This window comes from Nyctereutes procyonoides, unplaced genomic scaffold (assembly GCF_905146905.1).
Source record: "Nyctereutes procyonoides isolate TBG_1078 unplaced genomic scaffold, NYPRO_anot_genome, whole genome shotgun sequence".
NCBI lineage: Eukaryota > Metazoa > Chordata > Mammalia > Carnivora > Canidae > Nyctereutes > Nyctereutes procyonoides.
The window spans coordinates 54,704,052-54,725,334 of NW_026575047.1; the positions used below are offsets into that span (position 1 = coordinate 54,704,052).

At 36.7% G+C, this 21,283-nt stretch overlaps 1 protein-coding gene across 3 annotated transcripts in view; it reads right to left on the bottom strand.

The window, feature by feature from the left end:
* The window catches only part of OTUD7A (OTU deubiquitinase 7A), a 391,545-nt gene that overhangs the window by 139,989 nt on the left and 230,273 nt on the right, over positions 1-21,283 (bottom strand). The gene's annotated exons all lie outside the window — the stretch shown is intronic.

The following is a 21,283-nucleotide window of genomic DNA, read 5'->3' on the forward strand; positions in this document are numbered from 1 at the left end:
TATGTATATAATACTTCAAAAGGAAACTTAAAATATCATTTTTTTGTATCAAATTTCAAATACTTTGTATGTCTTGCTAGATTTACTGTGAACCAGGTTTTGCACAATGTCACATGGAAGGTGGTTACTTAGAATGTATACATGATTTATTTATTTTTTTTTATTTTATTTTTTTATTTACTTATGATAGTCACAGAGAGAGAGAGAGGCAGAGACACAGGCAGAGGGAGAAGCAGGCTCCATGCACTGGGAGCCCGATGTGGGATTCGATCCCGGGTCTCCAGGATCATGCCCCGGGCCAAAGACAGGCGCCAAACCGCTGCGCCACCCAGGGACCCGAATGTATACTTGATTTAAAAAAAAACTATTAATACAAAATTCACAAATTTCTCTAGAATTTCCCACATTAGGAAGTTACTTGGCAGTTAGCTTAGTTGTTTGGCAGTTAGTCTTAGGACTCTGTTCAGAGAGCACTCTGGACATGCATGGTCGCACCATGCTGCAACCCTATGCCCCACCTTCCTGTTGAAGCAAGCAGGTTCAACGTTCACTGGGGTTGGTCACTGAAATACTTCGTTTTGTAGGAATGTAAAATATTGTTTTTCTATTGACTTATTATCCTTTGCTAACCCAAAAGGCCTTATCTTTATTATCTGATCTAAGATGTTCCTAAACAAAGCAAATATATTAAAAGCTTTTTTCATTTAAGAAAGCTATTAGTTTTAACAAAATAAAAATAAGCATGCTTATAAATATAAATTTAAAAATATAAACAAATATGTAGTTTTATACATTTGTACCTTTTTTGGTACAAAGATTTTATTTATTGATTGATTTGACAGGGAGAGAGCACAAGCGGGGGAGTGGCAGGCAGAGGGAGAGGGAGAAGCAGGCTCTCCACTGAGCAGGGAGCCCAATGCAGGGCTTGATCCCAGGACCCTCAGATCATGACCTGAGATGCTTAACCAACTGAGCCACCCAAGCACTCCCATTTTTACCTTTTAATTAGTCTATTATGATTCACTCTTGGTCTAAATTTAACACCAAATTAAATGCAGCATATTTATTCTTATAGGCCTGATTATTATTACTAAAATGAATCATACATGAAGAAAAGGGAAGTATACTGAAAGCTGCAAGATCATGACATAAGCATTACTATTTCACAACAAATGTGGAGCATGCTATTAGAGGAATATTCATGACTAATTAGGCATATGACATGTAGTGACAGAAGACATAAGACTTGGGATCCCTGGGTGGCGCAGCGGTTTGGCGCCTGCCTTTGGCCCAGGGCGCGATCCTGGAGACCCGGGATCGAATCCCACATCGGGCTCCCGGTGCATGGAGCCTGCTTCTCCCTCTGCCTGTGTCTCTGCCTCTCTCTCTCTCTCTGTGACTATCATAAATTAAAAAAAAAAAAAAAAAAAAAAGAAGACATAAGACTTTCTAAATATCAGGAAAAAAATGAATTTGAAACTAGCATTTTTCAAGGGCTTCTCAGTTATTCTATTGGGTTCTTCCCAGATGGACTTTGGCACATGTAGTCCTCAACAGTAAAATGGGATAAAATTATACTGGATGAAAGGCTTGATTGCAATTTGTATAAACTATTGATAACTGTCCTCTACTGAGGTCCTATTTTGTGTCATTATGGTGCTGTATGTACATTATTTCATTTAATCACACCACTATTTAACAGCTGCAGAAAGAGATTCAAAGAGTCAAACTCCTTGGCCCAATGATCTAGCAGGCCAGAGGACTCGAACTTAGACACGGAATGGTCTAACTGGCTTCAGCCAACTTTACAGAAACACTTCAGTTACTGGATACTCCTATTGGCCCTGCTTACAATTTCCCTCCCCTGCTAGCATCTGCTTCAATCTTCTTCCCATGTGGGAGAAGTGGTGGCCAGAGTTCAAGACAGCCCCCACTTACTGTAATTTATACCTTTGTGTGGTCCCTGCCACATTCTACCAATAGAATATGGCAGAAGTGATGGGATGTCATGTCCAAGATTATGTTATAAAATATTGTGGCTTCCACTGTGGGAATGTCTGTCTGTCTGTCTCTCTCTTTTTCATCACTCACTCTGGGGAAAGTCAACTGACATCTTATGAGGATAATCAGGAGTGTAGAGAGAAATAGAGGTCTCCTGCCAATCATGAATGCAGAATGGAGGACTGTTGGCTACCATGCAAGCCTGGAAACAGAGCCTCTAGCCCCAGTTGAGCTTCAGGTGATGGCAGCCAAAACTTGACCGTAATCTCAGGAATGACTTGGAGCCAGAAAACCATCTAGCTAAACCATTCCTGGATTCTTGACTCTGGTGATTTAAGCATCCATGAAGCAGTCAATATGATATACTGTTAATGAAATGATATATAAATAGCATATAATCACCTCAATAGATGTCAAAAAAACATCTGAAAAAATTCAGCATCCTTTAAAAATGAAGGATGTTTCATTTGTGACAACATGGATGAATCTGGTAGGTATTATGCAAAGTGATATAAGTGAGACAGAGAAAGACAAATACAGTTGACTCTTGAATAACACAGGTTTGAACTGTGTAGGTCCACTTATGTGTAGGTCTTTTTGATAAATACAGTATAAGTATTTCTTCTTATAAATGTATCTTATTTTTCTTATGATTTATTTAATATTTTCTTTTCTCTAGCTTACTTTAATTGTAAGGATACAGCATACAATACACATAACATACAAAGTATGTGTTAATCGACTGTTCACATTATTGGTAAGGCTCCTGGTCAACAGCAGGCCATCAGTAGTTAAGTTTGGGGGGAGTCAAGAATTATATGTGCATTTTCAATGTGGTATGCTGGTACCCCTAACTCCCATGTTGTTCAAGGGTCAACTACTGCATGGCATAGCTTTTGTGGAGAATCTTAAAAAAACAAAACAAAACAAAACAGAACAAAAAAACAGAACTCACAGAAATGGAGAATAGAAAAGTGGTTGATAGGGCCTGGTGAGCAGGGGAAATAGGGTGAGGTTGGTAAAGAATTCAAACTCTCAGTTATAAGATAAAAAAGGTCGGAGAATCTAATGTATAACATGGTTGCTATAGTTGGTAACACTGTAACGTATAGCTCAAATTTCCTAAAAAAGAAGAACTTAAATTTTCTCACCAAAAAAAAAAAAAAGAGAGAGAGAGAGAGAAGGAAAAGGGTAAATATGTGATACGATTAATTAATATGTGATATGTATTAATTAACTTGTTAGGGGAATACTTTCACAATGTATACATGTATCAAGTCATCACGTGAACACTTCAAATATCTTGTAATTTTATTTATCAGACCACAATAAAGCTGGAAAAATAGTTCAAGGTGATAAAGATTTTCTCCGATGCTTTTTCTTAAAGATTTTTAGGTGTTAAATTTAAGTCTATCATCCATTTTGAAGTAATCTTTCATATAGGCATGAGATACAAATCAAACTTCATTTTTTTTGCAAATGAATATCCAATCATTCCACCATCATTTATTTTATTTTTTAAAATATTTTATTTATTTATTCATGAGACACACACACACACACACACACACACACAGAGAGAGAGAGAGAGGCAGAGACACAGGCAGAGGGAGAAGCAGGCTCCACTCAGGGATCCCGACGTGGGACTCGACTTAGACAAAATGAGAAGACAGAGTAATTTATTCCAAATGAATAAATTAGAACAGAACAAGGCCATGGCAAGGGATCTAAGCAAAACAGATATAAGTAAAATGCCTGATGGAGTATTTAAAGTAATGATCATAAGGATACTCACTAGACTTGAGAAAAGAGTGAAAGACATCAATGGGACTCTTAACAGAAAGATAAGGAATAACATAGTAGAGATAAAGGGCTCAATAAACAAAATGAGAAACAGATCTTACGGAATGAACAAGATGGAAGAGTCAGAGGAATGAATTAGTGACCAAGAAGACCGAATAATGGAAAGCAGTCAAGCTGAACAAAAGAGAGAGAAAAGAATTATGCAAAATGAGAACAGACTTAGGGAACTCAGTGACTCTATCAAATGTAATAACACTCACAGTACAGAAGGCTCAGAAGTAGAAGAGAAAGAAATGGGGGGGAGAGAATATTTATTCATAGAAATAATAGCTGAAAGCTTCCTTAATCTGGGAAGGAAACAGGTATCTGGACCCAGGAGGTACAGAGAACCACCAACAAAATCAACAAAACCAGATACACACCAAGATATATTGTAATTAAATTTAGTAATAAACTGCTAAAGAAAAAATGTAAAAGGCAACAAGACAAAGGAAGACAGTACCTTACAAGGGAAACTCCATATAGCTAGAAAGAATTTTTCAACAGAGATTTTGCAACCTAGAGAAAGTGGCATGATATATTTAAAGTGCTGCATGGGAAAAATCTGCAGCCAAGAATACCCTATCCAGCAAAGTTATCATGCAGAATAGAAGGAAAGTTAAAGAATTTCCCAGACAAACAAAAACTAAAGGAGTTCATGATCACTAATCTAGCCCTGCAAGAAATATTAAAGGGGACTCTGAATAGAAAAGAAAGACCAAAAGTGGCAGAATGAAGGTAGAAAACACAAAAGCACTCACAAAATAAAAGGATGTAAATATATAACATGTACCTCAAGTGTGAGGAGGAAAGGAGTAAAGAATGGGTTTAAACTTAAATGACCATCAACTTAATATAGACTTGTATGTGCAGAAGTTATTTGCAGAACTAATAACCATATATCAAAAAACAATAAATATGTGAAGAATAAAGAGAAAGAAATCCAAATATATCACTAAAGAAAACCAGCACACCATGAAAGACGAGAAAATCTTCAGAAACAGCCACAAAAGCAAATAATAGAATGATAACAAATACATATCTATCAATAATCACTTTAATGAAAATGAACTAAATTCTCCAATTGAAAATTACACAGCATGACAGAATGGATAAAAAAAGCAAGACACACGTATATGCTGCCTATAAGAGAATTATTTTAGATCTAAATACATCCACAGATCGAAAGTGAGGGGATGGAGAAACATCTATCATGCAAATGGATATCAAAAGAAAGCCTGGGTAACAATACTTATATTGGAAAAAATAGACTTTAAAAGAAAGACTGTAACAAGAGACAAAGAAGGACACTATATAATAATAAAGGGAACAATCCAATAAGAAGATACAACAATTGTAAATATTTATGCACCCAACATAGGAGCACTCAAAACATAAAAACAGTTAATAACAAACATAAATGAACTGATTGATAATAATACCTAACAGAAGGGAACTTTACCACCCTACTTACATCAATGGACAGGTTACCTAAATGGAAAATCAACAAGGAAACAATGGCTTTGAATGACACATTGGACCAGATGGATTTAACAGATGTATTCAGAACATTCCATCCTAAAACAGCAGAATACACATTCTTCGCAGATGCACATGGAACATTCTCCAGAATAGATCACATATTAGCCCACAAAACAAATCTCAACAAATTCAAGAAGGTCAAAGTCATATCATGCATCTTTTCTGATGACAGCACTATGAAACTAGAAGTTAGCTACAGGAAACAAACTGGAAAGACCACAAATACATGGAGGTTAAATAATATGCTACTAAATAATGAATGAATAATGAATGAATGAATAAACCATAATAGCAAAGAAAAATTAAAAATAAATCATGGAAACAAATGAAAACGAACTGAACACATGATGCTCCAAAACTTATGAGTTGCAGAAGAAGTGGTTCTAAGAGGGAAGTTTATAGCAATACAGGCCTACCTGAATAAGCAAGAAAAATCCCAGTAAGCAACCTAACTTTAAACCTAAAGGATCTAGAAAAAAAAAAAACACTAAACAAAACCTAAGACCAGCAGAAAGAAGGAAATAGTAAAGATTAAAGCAGAAATAGACAATATAGAAGCTTTAAAAAGCAATGGAATAGATCAATGACACCAGGATCTGGCTTTTTGAAAAAAAAATCAATAAAATTGATAAGCCTCTAGCCATACTTATCAAGAGAAAAGGAGAAAGGGTTCAAATAAACAAAATCAGAAATGAAAGAGGAGAAATAACAACCAATACCATAGAAATAAAACAATTATAAGAGATTATTATGAAAAATTATATGTGAATAATTTAGACAACCTGGAAGAAATTGATAAACTCCTAGAAATGCATAACCTACCAAAACTGAAACAGGATTAGAAAACTTAAAAAGACCAATAGCCAGCAAAGAAATTGAATCAGGAATAAAAAATTTCCCAGCAAACAACAGTCCAGAGCCAGATGGATTTACAGCTGAATTCCACCAAACGTTTAAAGAAGTGTTAATATCTAAGGATGCCTGGGTGGCTCAGCAGTTGAGTGTCTGCCTTTGGCTCAGGGCATGATCCCAGAGTTCCAGGATCGAGTCCTGTATTGGGCCCCCCTGCATGGAGCCTGCTTCTCCTTCTGCCTGTGTCTCTGCCTCTCTCTCTCTCTCTCTCTCTCTCTCTCTCTCTCCGTCTCTCATGAATAAATAAATAAAATCTTTAAAAAATAAAAAATAAAGAAGTGTTAATATCTATTACTTTCAGACTATTCCAAAAAATAGAAAAGGAATAAAAACCCCCGACTCATTCTATGAGGCCAGTTTTACCCTGATACTAAAATCAGATAACAGCACCACTGAAAAAAGAGATCTACCGGTGAATATCCCTGATGAACACAGATGTAAAAATCCTCAACTATATACAAGCAAACTGAATCCAACAATACATTAAAAATCATTCACTACAATCAAGTGGGATTTATTCCTGGATTACAAGGAATATTCAATATTTCAATATTTGCAAGTCAATGTGATATATCACATCAACAAGAGAACAATAAGAATTATACAATCATTTCAATAGATGAAGAAAAAGCATTTGACAAAGTATAGCATCCATTCATGATAAAAGTACTCAACAAAGTAGGTTTAAAGGGAACATACCTCCATGTAATAAAGTCCATATATGAAACACCCATGGTAAATATCATACTGAATGTGGAAAAATTGAGAGCTTGTCCCTTAAGATCAGGAACAAGAGAAGGATGTACAGTCTCACCATTTTTATTCAACATAGTACTGGATGTGTTCTAGCCATAGCAATCAGCCAACAAAAAGAAATAAAAGGCATGCATTCAATAAGGAAGAAGTAAAACTTTCACTATTTGCAGATGACGTGATAACCATATATAGAAAACTTGAAAGACTCCACCCAAAGACTACTAGAACTGATAAATGAATTCAGTAAAGTCACAGGATACAAAACCAATGTATAGAAATGTATTGCACTTCTATATACCAATAATGAAGACGCAAAAGAGAAATTAAGAAAACAAACCCATTTACAATTGTACTAAAAATAATAAGATACCTAGGAATAAACAGAACCAAAGAAGTAAAAGACCTGTACTCTGAAAACTATAAAACGCTGTTGAAAGAAACTGAAGAGAACACAAAGAGATGGAAAGACACACTCCATGCTCATGGATTGGAAGAACAAATATTGCTAAAATGTCTATATTAACCCCAAGAAATCTACAGATTTAATCCTACCAAATACTAACAGCCTTTGTGTGTGTGTGTGTGTGTTTTCTAACAGCATTTTTTAACAAAACTGTAACAAAAAAATCCTAAAATTTGTATGCAACCACAAAAGACCCTGAATGGCCAAAACAATCTTGGGGGAAAAAAAAGCAAAGCAAAGCTGGAGTCATTGCAATTATGGACTTCAGATTACATTACAAAGTTGTAGTAATCAAAATAGTATAGTACTGGCACAAAAATGGGTGCATAGGTCAATAGATCAGAAGAGAAAACCCAGCAATGACCACAACTATATGGTCAATTAATCTTCAAGGAGGCAGGAAAGCATATCCAATGGGAAAAAGAATGTCTCTTCAACAAATGGTGTTGGGAAAACTGGATAGCAACATGCATAAGAATGAAACTGACCACGTTCTTACCCCATACACAGAAATAAATTAAAAATGGACTAAAGATCTGAATGTAAGACCTGAAACCACAGAAATCCTAGAACAGAATACAGGCAGTAACTTCTCTGACATTGGCCATACCAACTTTTTTCTAGATAATCCTGAGGCAAGGCAAACAAAAGCAAGAATAATCCATTGGGACTTCATCAAAATAAAAAGCTTCTGCACAGTGAAGGAAAAAAAATCAACAGAACCTTAAAAGGCAATCTACTGAATGGGAGAAGATATTAGCAAATGACATATCTGATAAAGGGTTCATGTCAAAAATATATGAAGAACTTATACAACTCAATATCCAAAACTAAATAGTCCAATTAAAGAATGGGCAGAAGATATGAACAGACATTTCTCCAAAGAAGACACCTAGATGTCCAACAGACACATGAAGAGATATTCATCATCACTTATCATTAGGGAAATGTAAATAAAACTACAATGCGTTATCACCTCACACCTGTCATAATGGCTGATATCAACAATACAAGAAACAACAGGTGTTGGGGAGAACATTGAGAAAAAAGGAATAATCATGCGCTGTTGGTGGGAATGCAAACTGGTGTACCACTGTGGAAAACAGTATAGAGTTTCTTCAAAAAATTAAAAATAGAACTACTCTATGATCTAGCAATCACACTACTGGGTATTTTCCCAAAGGGTACAAAAACACTAATTAAAAGGGGTACATGCACCCATAAGTTTATAGCAGCATTATTTATAATAGCCAAGACAACGAGGCAGCCCAGGTGTCCATGGATAAAGAAGAGTGATGTGTATATATACATGATGTAATATTATTCAGCCATAAAATAAAAGCAACTTTGCCATATTCAATGACATGGATGGAGCTAGACAGTATAATGCTAAGTGAAATACGTCACAGAAAGACAAGTATCATTTGATATCACTCATAAGTGGAATTTAAGAAAGAAAACAAAGAAGCAAAGGGGGAAAAAGAAGAAAGACAAATCAAGTAACAATCATAGAAAACAAACTGGTGTGGGGTGGAGTGGGATGGGTTAAATAGGTGATGAGGATTAAGGAGTGTACTTGTGATGAGCACTGGGCAATGTATGAAATGGCTGAGTTACTATACTGTACACCTGAAACTAATATAACACTGTATGTTAACTATACTAGAATTTAAGTGAAAACTCCAAAAAGGAGATCAATTTGGAACGAACTGACATCTTAACAATATTGAGTCTTCTGTCCCAGGGACATGCTACATCTTCCCTTTTATTTAGATCTTTAATTTCCTTAAGCAATGTTCTGTAGTTTCAGTGTATAGGCCTGAACACACATTTGTCATATCCCTACTATTTCATTTTTTTTCAATGCTATGGAAAAGTTATTTTGGAAGTTCAATTTCCACTTATTCATTGCAAATATGCAGGAATAAAAGACGTCTGTCTACTGATGCTGTATACTGCAACACTGATGAACTCATTTATTAGTTCTAACAACTATTTTGTAAATACTACTGAATCTTATACATAGGTCATTTTGTTTTCTGTGAGTAAAGAAGAGCTTACTTTTCCTTTTCAATCTAGATGGTCTTTGCTTTACTGCACCAAACAAAATCTCCAGGGAAATATTGAATAGCAACTGTGAAAGTGGACATCCTTGTCTTGACATTAGGGGAAAATATTCTTTCTTTCACCAGTAAGCATCATGGTAATTGTAGGTTCTTTTTTATTGTTGTTTGCTTGTTTTTTGTTTGTTTGTTTTGTTTTGTCAATGTTCTAGATTGTATTGAGGAAGTATCCTTCTATCCCGAGTTTTCTGAGAGTTTTTTTTTTTTAAATAAGAATGCAGTTTGGATTTTATCATAGACTCTTTCTGTACCTATCAACATGGTCATAAAATTTCTGGTTTTGGGCTTGTTAATATGATAAATTACAATGATTGATATTTGAATATTAAACTAGTTTTGCATTCTTAAGATATAACCCACTTGATCATAATGTGTTATCCTCTTTACATATTGCAGAATTCAAATTGCTAAGATTTTGTTCAGAGTTTCCAACTGATCTTCATCAGGAATATCTGTATGTAGTCTTTGTTTCATTTTGTAGTAAGATAATGCTGGACTCAAAAAATGAATTGGGAAGTATATCTTCTTCAATTTTCTGGAAGAATTTGTGTAGAATTGGTATAGTCTCTTCTTTATATTGTAATAGAATTTACCAGTGAAGCGATCTATGCCTGCATTATCTTTGTAGGAAGGCTTTTTCAAAATACATTTCTTGAACAGATACAGAGATATCCATGTTATTTATTTTTTCCTTTTAAAATGATTTTATTTATTTATTCATGAGAGACACAGAAAGAGAGAGGCTGAGACATAGGCAGAGGGAGAAGCAGGCTCCATGCAGGGAGCCTGATGTGGGACTCAAACCCGGGACTCCAGGATCATGACCTGAGCCAAAGGCAGACACTTAACTGCTGAGTCACTCAGGCATCCCTATATATATTTTCTTGTATTAGGCTTGGTAGTTTGCAACTTTCAAGGGATTTGTTGATTTCATGTAAGTTGTGATTATTGGTATAGGTTATCCATAATATTCCCTTATAATTATTTTAGTACTTGTACAACCTATACTGAAGCCATCTCTCATTCTTTATATTAATTTGCATCTCCTTTTTTCCCTGATAATTTGTCTAAAGGTTTATTAATTTTTTAAAAGATTTTATTTATTTATTCGTGAGAGACAGAGAGAAGCAAGGACATAGGCAGAGGGAGAAGCAGGCTCCTGGCAGGGAGACCGATGCGGAACTCGATCCCAGACCTGGGATCACACCCTGAGCCAAAGGCAGATGCTCAACTGCTGAGTGGCCCAGGCATCCCAAGGTTTATCAATTTTATTGATCTCAGAAAATCTGCCTTTGGTTTTATTGAGTTTCTCTATTGTTTTTCTGTCCTCTATTTCATTAACTTCTTTTCTGCTATTTATTATTCAACTTTTTCTTTAACTTCTTTTGCTTTGGATTTAATTAGCTTTTATTTTTCTAGCTTTTAAGGTAGAAATTGAGGTCACTGATTGGAGGCCTTGATTATTTTCTAATAAAGGTGGTTAGATATATAAATTCCCACCTAAGTACTGCTTATTTCTTCAAATATTTCTTCGTCTCCCCATGTTCCTCTTTCAGGGACTCCAACTATACACATATAAGGCTGACTACACCTTCCCCATAGCTCATTGATATTTTCTCTGTTAATCCTATTTTCTCTATTTCATTTTGGATAATTTCTACTGCTGTTTATGTTTAATCTTTCTTCTGTGATATCCAATCCACTGTTAATCCTATTGAGTTATTTTTCTTCTTAGGTATGGTAGTTTTAATTTCTGGAGGTTTGATTTGGGTCTTTAAAAATATCTTCTATGTCCTTACTTAATGTTTCAGATATACAGAATGCAGTTTTACTAACATTTAATGTCTGTCTGATAATTATAACATCTGTTAAGTCTATGTCCTTACTTAATGTTTCACATATACAGAATGCAGTTTTACTAACATTTAATGTCTGTCTGATAATTATAACATTTGTTAAGTCCAGGTTAGTTTGATTCAAATAATGTCTCCTCATTATCTTGCTTTTTTTGCTTTACTAGTAACTTTTGATTGGTTGCCAGACACGGTGGATTTTATATCGTTTGGTGCTGGACAAGTTTATATTCGTATTGTAAAACTATCACTGAGCTTTTTTATGGAATGTAGTTATATTTCTTGGAAACAATTTAGTCCTTTTGGGTATTGCTTTTAAGGTTCATCAGTGTGACTAGATCTGTTTTTATTACTGAGCTAATTATTCCCCACTACTGAGGCAAGACTCTTCTAGATGTTATATTCAGAGCTTTCTAGTTTGGCTGAGGAGTACAGGCACTTTTCTTGGCCTGTGTCTGCAGTGGGTAATGTCTCATCTAATCTAATCCTTCTAGTTTTCTCTCTCCCTGGCTGCACAGTTTCCTCAGACACACTCACTGAGTAGTAGAAGTAAACCTACCATAAGTGCTAGCTCTCTCTTATCTCGTGTTTGAATGTCAAATTCCAGTTTCTTTCAATCCCTAGACTCTTAGTTCTGTCTCCTCACATTAGGGCATCTGCCACAGTTCATGTGGGTTCCTCCTTCCGACACTACATCCTGGAAACACTCTCATGGCCATCGGATGGGCAACCCTAAGACTAATGTTTGATTTTCATCGTTTGGGGATCACTTGTCCTTCACTGTCTAATATTAAGTGTTTTGTTTCATTTATACTGCTTTTTATTCTTTTTCCAAACATGAGAGTAAACCCACTTTCTGATACTCAATCTAGTCTGGATCCAGATGTTTCCTGGTACTTTGTTTTAAAACACTCTTTGCTGGCATTTGGACTTTTTTTTCATTTGTTTTTATTGAAGTTCAATTTGCCAACATATAGTATAACACCTAGTGCTCATCCCATCAAGTGTCCTCTTCAGTGCTTGTCACCCAGTTACCCCATTCCCCCGCCCACCTCCCCTTCCATAACACTGTTCCTTTCCCAGATTTAGGAGTCTCTCATGGTTTGTCTCGGTCTCTAATTTTCCCCACTCAGTTCCCCTCCTTTACCTTATAATGTCTTTCACTATTTCTTATATTCCCCGTATGAGTGAAACCATATAATGATTGTCCTTCCCTGATTGACTTATTTCACTCACCATAACACCCTCTAGTTCTATCCACATCAAGGCAAATGGTGGGTATTCATCCTTTCTGATAGCTGAGTAATATTCCATTGTATATATAGACCAACCCTTCTTTATCCATTCATCTGTCAAAGGACATTGAGGCTCCTCCCACAGTTTGGCTATTGTGGACATTGCTGCTATGAACGTTGGGGTGCAGGTGTCCTGGTCTTTCACTACATCTGTATCCTTGGGGTAACTACCCAGTAGTGCAATTGCTGGGTTGTAGGGCAGGTCTATTTTTAATTCTTTGAGGAACCTCCACATAGTTTTCCAGAGTGTCTGCACCAGTTCACATTCCCACCAACAGTGCAAGAGGGTATCTTTCTCCACATTCTCTCCAATATTTTTGTTTCCTGTCTTGTTAATTTTCACCATTCTCACTGGTGTGAGGTGGTACCTCATTGTGGTTTTGATTTGTATTTCCCTGATGGCAAGTGATGCAGAGCATTTTCTCACGTACATGTTGAACATATGTTGTTGGTGAAATTTCTGTTCATGTTTTCTGCCCATTTCATGATTGGATTGTTTGTATCTTGCGTGTTGAGTTTAATAAGTTCTTTATAGACCTCTAGCCCTTTATCTGATATATCATTTGCAAATGATACAGATCTACAATCCATTCTACAGATTGTCTTTTAGTTTTCTTGACTGTTTCTTTTGCTGTGCAGAAGCTTTTTATCCTGATTAAGTCCCAATAGTTTATTTTTGTTTTTTTTTCCCTTGCCTTCATGGATGTATCTTGCAAGAAGTTACTGTGGCCAAGTTCAAAAAGGGTGTTGCCTGTGTTCTCCTCTAGGATTTTGATGGAATCTTGTCTCACATTTAGATCTTTCATCCATTTTGAGTTTATCTTTGTGTATGGTGCAAGAGAATGGTCTAGTTTCATTCTTCTGCATGTGGATGTCCAATTTTCCTAGCACCATTTATTGAAGAGACTGTCTTTCTTCCAGTGGATAGTCTTTCCTCCTTTATTGAGTATTAGTTGACCATAAAGTTGAGGGTCCACTTCTGGGTTCTCTATTCTGTTCCATTGATCTATGTGTCTGTTTTTGTGACAGTACCACACTGTCTCAATAATCACAGCTTTGTAACACAGCTTAAAAATCTGGCACTGTGATGCCCCTGGCATTGGTTTTCTTTTTCAATATTCCCCTGGTATTTGGGGTCTTTGCTGATTCCATGTAAATCTTAAGATGATTTGTTCCAACTCTCTGAAAAAAGTCCATGGTATTTTAATAGGGATTGCATTGAACGTGTAAATTGCCCTGGGGAGCATAGAGATTTTCACAATATGAATTCTTCCAATCCATGAGCATGGGATATTTTTCCATCTCTTTGTGTCTTCCTCAATTTCTTTCAGAAGTGTTCTGTAGTTTTTAGGGTATAGATCCTTTACCTCTTTGGTTAGGTTTATTCCCAGGTATCTTATGCTTTTGGGTGCAATTGTAAATGGGATTGACTCCTTAATTTCTCTCTCTCTTTTTTTTTAATTTCTCTTTCTTCAGTTTCATTGTTAGTGTATAGAAATGCCACTGACTTCTGGGCATTGATTTTGTATCCTGCCATGCTACCAAATTGTTGTATGAGTTCTAGCAATATTGGGGTGGAGTCTTTTGGGTTTTCTACGTAGAGTATCATGTCATTGGCAAAGAGGGAGAGTTTGACTTCTTCTTTGTCAATTTGAATGCCTTTTATTTCTTTTTGTTGTCTGATTGCTGAGGCTAGGACTTCTAGGACTATGTTGAATAGCAGTGGTGAGAGTGGACATCACTGTCATGTTCCTGATCTTAGGGGAAAGGCTCCCAGTGTTTCCCCATTGAGAATATTTGCTGTGGGCTTTTTGTAGATGGCTTTTAAGATGCTGAGGATTATTCCCTCTATCCCTATACATTGAAGAGTTTTAACAGGAATGAATGCTGTATTTTGTCAAATGCTTTCTGTGCATCTATTGAGAAGATCATATGGTTCTCGTCTATAGTCTTATTCATGTGATCTATCACGTTGTTTGTTTTAGGAGTGTTGAACCACCCTTGCATCCTGGGGATAAATCCCACTTGGTCATGGTGAATAATCTTCTTAATATACTGTTGGATCCTATTAGCAATAACTTGTTGAGAATTTTTGCATCCGTGTTCATCAGGAATATTGGTCTATAATTCTCCTTTGTGGTGAGGTCTTGCCTGGTTTTGGAATCAAGGTAATGCTGGCCTCATAAAAAGAGTTTGGAAGTATTATATCCCTTTCTATCCTTCGAAACAGTTTTAGTAGAATAGGTATTATTTCTTCTTTAAACGTTTGATAGAATTCCTCTGGGAAGCCACCTGGCCCTGAAGGTTTGTGTCTTGGAGCTTTTTGATGAGTGCTTCAATTTCCTCGCTGGTTATTGGCCTGTCCAGGTCTTCTATTTCTTCCTGTTCCAGTTTTGGTAATTTGTGGTTTTCCAGAAAGGCATCCATTTCTTCTAGATTGTCTAATTTGTTGCCATATAGCTGCTCATACTTTTTTTTCATAATAAGTTTTAAAACCGTTTGTATTTCATTTGCAATTTTATTAATTTGAGTCTTTTCCCTTTTCTTTTTAATAAAGCTGGCTAGGGGTTTGTCTATCATATTAATTCTTGCAAAGAACTGACCCCTGGTTTTGTTGATCTTTACAGTTCTTCTGGTCTCCATTTCATTGAGTTCTGCTTGAATCTTTATTATCTCACTTCTGCTTGGTGTAGGTTTTACTTGCTGTTCTTTCTCTAATTCCTTTAGGTGCAAGGTTAGCTTGTGTACCTGATTTTTTCCAATTTTTTTGCAGGTGGCTTGTATTATGTATTTCCCTCTTAGGACCACTTTTGCTGTATCCCAAGGATTTTGAACAGTTGTATCTTCATTTTCATTAGTTTCCATGAATCTTTTTAATTCTTCTCTAATTTCCTGGTTGAACCATTCGTCTTTTAGTAGGATGCTCTTTAACCTCCATGTGTTTGAGTTTGTTCCAAACTTCTTCTTGTGGTTTAGTTCTAGTTTCAAAGCATTATGGTATGAAAATACGCAGGGAACAATTCCAATCTTTTGGTATCAGTTAAGACCTGATTTGTGATGCAGTATGTGGTCTATTCTGGAGAAAGTTCCATGTGTACTTTGAGAAGAATGTATATTCAGTTGTGTTCAGAGGGAAAGTTCTGTATATATCTGTGAAATCCATCTGGTCCAGTGTATCATTTAAGGCCTTGTTTCTTTGGTGATGTTGTGCTTAGAATATCTGTCATTTGCCAGAAGTGCCGTGTTGAAGTCTTCTACTATTAGTGTATCATTATCTAAGTAGGTCTTTACTTTGGTTATTGATTGATATACTTGGCAGCTCCCACATTAAGGGCATAAACATTCATGATTGATAGGTCTTCTTGTTGTATTGACCCTTTAAGTATGATCCCTCTTCATCTCTTAGTACAGTCTTTGGTATAAACCCTAATTTATCTGATATAAGGATTGCTATCTTTTCAGGACCATTTGAATGGTAAGTGGTTCTCCACTCCCTCATTTTCAGGCTGGAGGTGTCCTTGTAGACAGTAAATAGGTGGGTTTTGCTTTTTTATTCAGTTGAAACCCTGCGTTTTTTGATGGGATCATTTCACCCATTCATGTTCAGAGTAACTATTAAAAGATAGGAATTTAGTGTCATTGTAAGAAGTATTCAGTCCTTGTTTTGTGGATTATATCTTTGGGCTTCCTCTTTCTTTTACAGGATCCCCCTTAATATTTCTTGCAGACCTGGTTTGGTGGTCAGATATTCTTTCATTTTCTGCCTATCTTGGAAGCTCTTTATCTCTCCTTCTATTCTGAATCAGAGCCTAGCTGGAGAGAGTATTCTTGGCTGCATGTTCTTCTCATGTAGTGCCCTGAATATATCCTGCCAGCCCTTTCTGGCCTGCCAGGTCTCTGTGGAGAGGTCTGCTGTTAATCTGGTATTTCTCCCCATATAAGTTAAGAATCTCTTGTCTCTCGCTGCTTTAAGGATTTTCTCTTTATCTCTGAAATTTGCAAGTTTCACTATTAAATATTGAGGTGCTGAATGGTTTTTGTTGATTTTTTTGGGGGTCCTCTCTATCTCTTGAATGCCTGTTTCCTTCCCCAGATTTGGGAAGTTCTCAGCTATGATTTGTTCAAATGTACTTTGTGGTCCTTTCTCTCAGCCTCTTCTGGAATCTCAATTAGATATATATTCTTCCTTCTCAAGCTCTCATTTATTTCCCCAAGACTTTCCTTATGAGCTCTTAGTTGTTTTTCATTTTTTCCCTCAGCTTCCTTCCCTACCATCAACTTATCTTCTATGTCACTCACTCTGTCTTCTACCTCATTAACCCTAGGAGTTAGAACATCCAGTTTGGGTTGCATCTCATTTAATCTATTTTTAATTTCGGCCTGATTAGATCTCAATTCTGCAGTAACGAAGTCTCTAGAGTTCTTTATTCTTTTTTCCAGAGCCACCAGCAGCTTAATAATTGTACTTCTGAATTGAATTTCTGACATGGTAGAAATCCAAATTCTGTAACTCTGTGGCAGCAAGTGCTGTTTCCGTTTCTTTCTTTTGTGGTGAATTCTTTTTTCTAGTCATTTGTCCAGTGCAGAGTGGCTGTATGAGTGGGGTGAGTCAAAAAGATCAATCACGACCTTGTTAGAAGTGAAAATTTCTCTCTGTAGCATTCCAGCTGTTCTGTCTTTAAATCCCAGGTTGAATTCATAGGTGTTCAGGATGTTCTGAGAGTTATGTAGGTAAATTTGTGGGGCCAGGTGAGTTGAGGACCCATACTCTTCTGCCATCTTGCCCCTCCCTCCAAAATTGAACTTAAAAAGATCACTTTGGTGGCAGCACATGGAGCAGAAAGTATCTGATTAAAACATGCTGTTATTTCAAAGAGGTTTAGGAAGAAAATCTGATAAACCTTCTTTCCTCTATATTTTCTGCCCCCTTTGTGGCTTCAATAACCTGATGGTTTCCAGCTTCCCCTAGATTTCTCTTGATTGTCTTTCTGTATACTGTGACCTCAGTGGTATCCAGAGCTGCCTGTCGAGCCTAGGCAGGGTCCTCATGCTCGGGGTGACCTGACCTCCCTTCTGCCGAGAGCTAAGACTCAGGGCTCCAGCTCACTGCTGCCTCCTCAGTCCCTGGGGACATGGCCATGTCTGGCATTTTGACTTTGGTGGAAGAGTTAAGATGGTGGAGTAGTAGGGGGACTCTAAGTTGTCTCGTCTTTGAATACAGCTAGATAGTTATCAAATCATTCTGAACACCTCAGAAATCAACTGAAGTTCTGAGGAAACAAATACTGCAAGGCTACAAGTAGAAAAGTGACTACCTTTTAGAAAGCAGGAGTTTCAGACACCTGAATCTGGTGTGATATAGCTGAGGATATGGTGGAGAGGAGGAAGCCTGCTTAGGGAAACTACTGCAAAACAATATAAGCAGCAGAGCACAAAATCTCAACTTTTAGAAGTCTGTTCCAGTGGGGAACATGGCTTAACAGTGCTCAGGTGGTGAAGTAGGGCAGAATCCCAGGTGTGACAGGATGGGTTGAGGCTCTCATGGTTGCAAGATGAACTGGTGGTGCCTGAGCTCCACAGAGTTTCCAGGCATAGGAGTGTGGAAGCCAGCTGAGAATAGTGAGTCTAAGTGCTGGCTTTCTGCTCCGTGTTGCTATAAACTCTGAACTGCTGTGTGGTTGTGTAATGGCTTTCCTGGGGCAGGTCCAGCAAAAGGCAGAAGTGTGGTGAGACCCTCAGCATGGGTCCCTGCTGCAGGAATCCCTAAAAGTTGGAATTTTGAAACTCAGTCCCATGCCTGAGATAAAAACGCTCAGATACAGGTAAGATGAACATAGAGTTTTGAAGGAAACCAGCGAGACAGGAGTGATTTATTGCTTTTCTGTGAGGGTTCACTAAAAACTGGGAGGAGTGGGGGTGCAAATTACCAGCTCAAGGCTGGAGAGAAGGGCACAGCCATATTTATCATGCCCATAAGTGCTAAAAGCCTTCAGAGAGCAAAACAGTGCCACCTAGTGGAGGCTGGAGCCGCTTACATCAAGCCTTGCCTCCCCAAGCTCTTGGAGGTGCATCCCCACTTGGGTAAGTCCACCAGAAACTGAGCGCAACAGACCCTTCCCCCGAAGATCAGCATAAACAACTCCATAGCACCAAGTTTACTGATCATAGAGGGCTGAAAAGCGTCAGCTTTAGGAGAGAATAGCATTTAGCCTCCTTTGTACTTTTATTCTTTATTTTTTGTATTATTTTTCATTTACTTTCTTTTTTCAATTCTTTTATTTTCTAATTTTTATATGTGCTTTATATGTTTTATTTTTTGTATCCTTCCCTTTCGATACACACACACACACACACACACACACACCTTTCTTTCTTATCTTGAGAACTAGTTTCTTTTAACAAGCAGACCAAAACAAACCAAGGATCTAGTTTTTTTGTTTTGTTCTTGCTGTCACTGTTGTTACTCTTGTTGTTTTTTCTTTTTCTTTCTTTTCTGGACAAAAATGAAAAAATGTAGAAATTCACCCCAAAAGAAAGAATAGAAGGCAGTACTCACAGATAAGAATTTAATCAATACAGATATAAGTAAGATGTCTGAACTAAAATTTAAAACAATGATAAGGATACTAGCTGGACTTGAAAAAAAGCATAAAAAGACACTAGAGAATCCCTTACTGTAGAGATAAAAGAACTACAATCTAGTCAGGCTGAAATTAAAAATGCTATAGCTAAGATGCAATCCCAAGTGGAGGCCACAAAAATGTAGGTGGATGAAGTAGAAGAGTGAATCAGGGATATAAAAAATAAAATATGGAAAATAATGAAGCCGAAAGAAGAGGGAAAGGAAACTATTAGATCATGCAGGCAGAGTTAGGGAACTCAGTTATTACATGAAATGAAATAATATTAATATCATAGGAGTTCCAGAAGAACATCAGGAAAAAGGGGCAGAAGGTTTATTTGAACAAATTATAGCTGAGAACTCCCTTAATCTTTGGAAGGAAACAGGCATTCATGTCCAGGAGGCACTGAGAACTCCCCTCAAAATAAACAAAAACAGGTCAACTCCGCTACATATCATAGTGAAACTTGCAAGAGACAAAGATTAATAGAATTCTAAAATCAGCTAGAAAGAAGATGTCCTTAACCTACAAGGGTAGACACATAAAACTGGCAACAGAACTGTCCACAGAGATCTGGAAGGCTAGAAAGGACTGGCATGATATATTCAATGAGTTAAATAGGAAAAATACGCAGCCAAGAATACTTTATCCAGCAAGGCTGTCATTCAGAATAGAAGGAGAGGTAGAGAGTTCCCAAGGCAAACAAAAACTAAAGGAATTAGTGAACACTAAACCAGCCCTGCAAGAAATATTAAAGGAGACCCTTTAAGCAGAGAAAAAGCCCAAGAGTAACAAAGACTAGAAAGGAACAGAGACAATCTATGGGAATAGCAACTTTACAAGTAATACAATGGCACTAAATTCATATCTTTCAATAATAATCTCTAGGTGTAAGTGGACTAAATCCTCTAATAAAAAGACAAAGGGCTAGCCTCAGCAGTCAGACAACAAAAAGAAATAAAAGGAATCCAAATCGACAAAGAAGTCAAAATTTCACTTTCACAGATGATATGAAACTCTACATAGAAAACCTGAAAGACTCTACAAAAAACTTGCTAGAACTGATACAGGAATTCAGCAAAGTCACAAAATATAAACTCAATGCACAGAAGTCTATTGCATTTCTATATACCAACAACAAAATAGCAGAATGAGAATTCAACAAATCGATCCCATTTAGAATTGCACTAAAAACTAAGATACACAGGAACAACCTAACCAAAGATTGTACACTGAAAACTTATGAAAGAAATTGAAGAAGACAGAAAGAAATGGAAAAAACATTCCACACTTATGGATTGGAAGAACAAATATTGTTAAAATGTCTATACCACTCAAAGCAATATACACATTTATTGCAATCCTTATCAAAATAATACCAGCATTTTTCACAGAGCTGGAACAAACAATTCTAAAATTTGTATGGAATCAGAAAGACCTTGAATAGCCACAGTAATGTTGAAAGAGAACACTAAAGCTTGATGCATCACAATTCTGGACTTAAGCTGTATTACAAGTTGTAATCATTGACAGTGTGATACTGGCACAAAAACAGACACACAGATCAATGGAATAGAATAGATAACTCAAAATTGGACCCTCAACTCTATGATCAACTAATCTTCAACAAAGCAGGAAAGAATATCCAGTAGATAAAAGACAATTTCTTCAACAAATGGTATCGGAAAACTTGACAGCTATACGCACAAGAATGAAACTGAACCACCCTTTTATACCATACATACAAAAAACCCTCAAAATGGATGAAAGACTAAAAGTCAGACAGGAATCCGTCAAAATCCTAGAGGAGAACCCAGGCAGCAACCTCTTTGACCTCAGCCACCAACTTCTTGCTAGACACACTCCAGAGGCA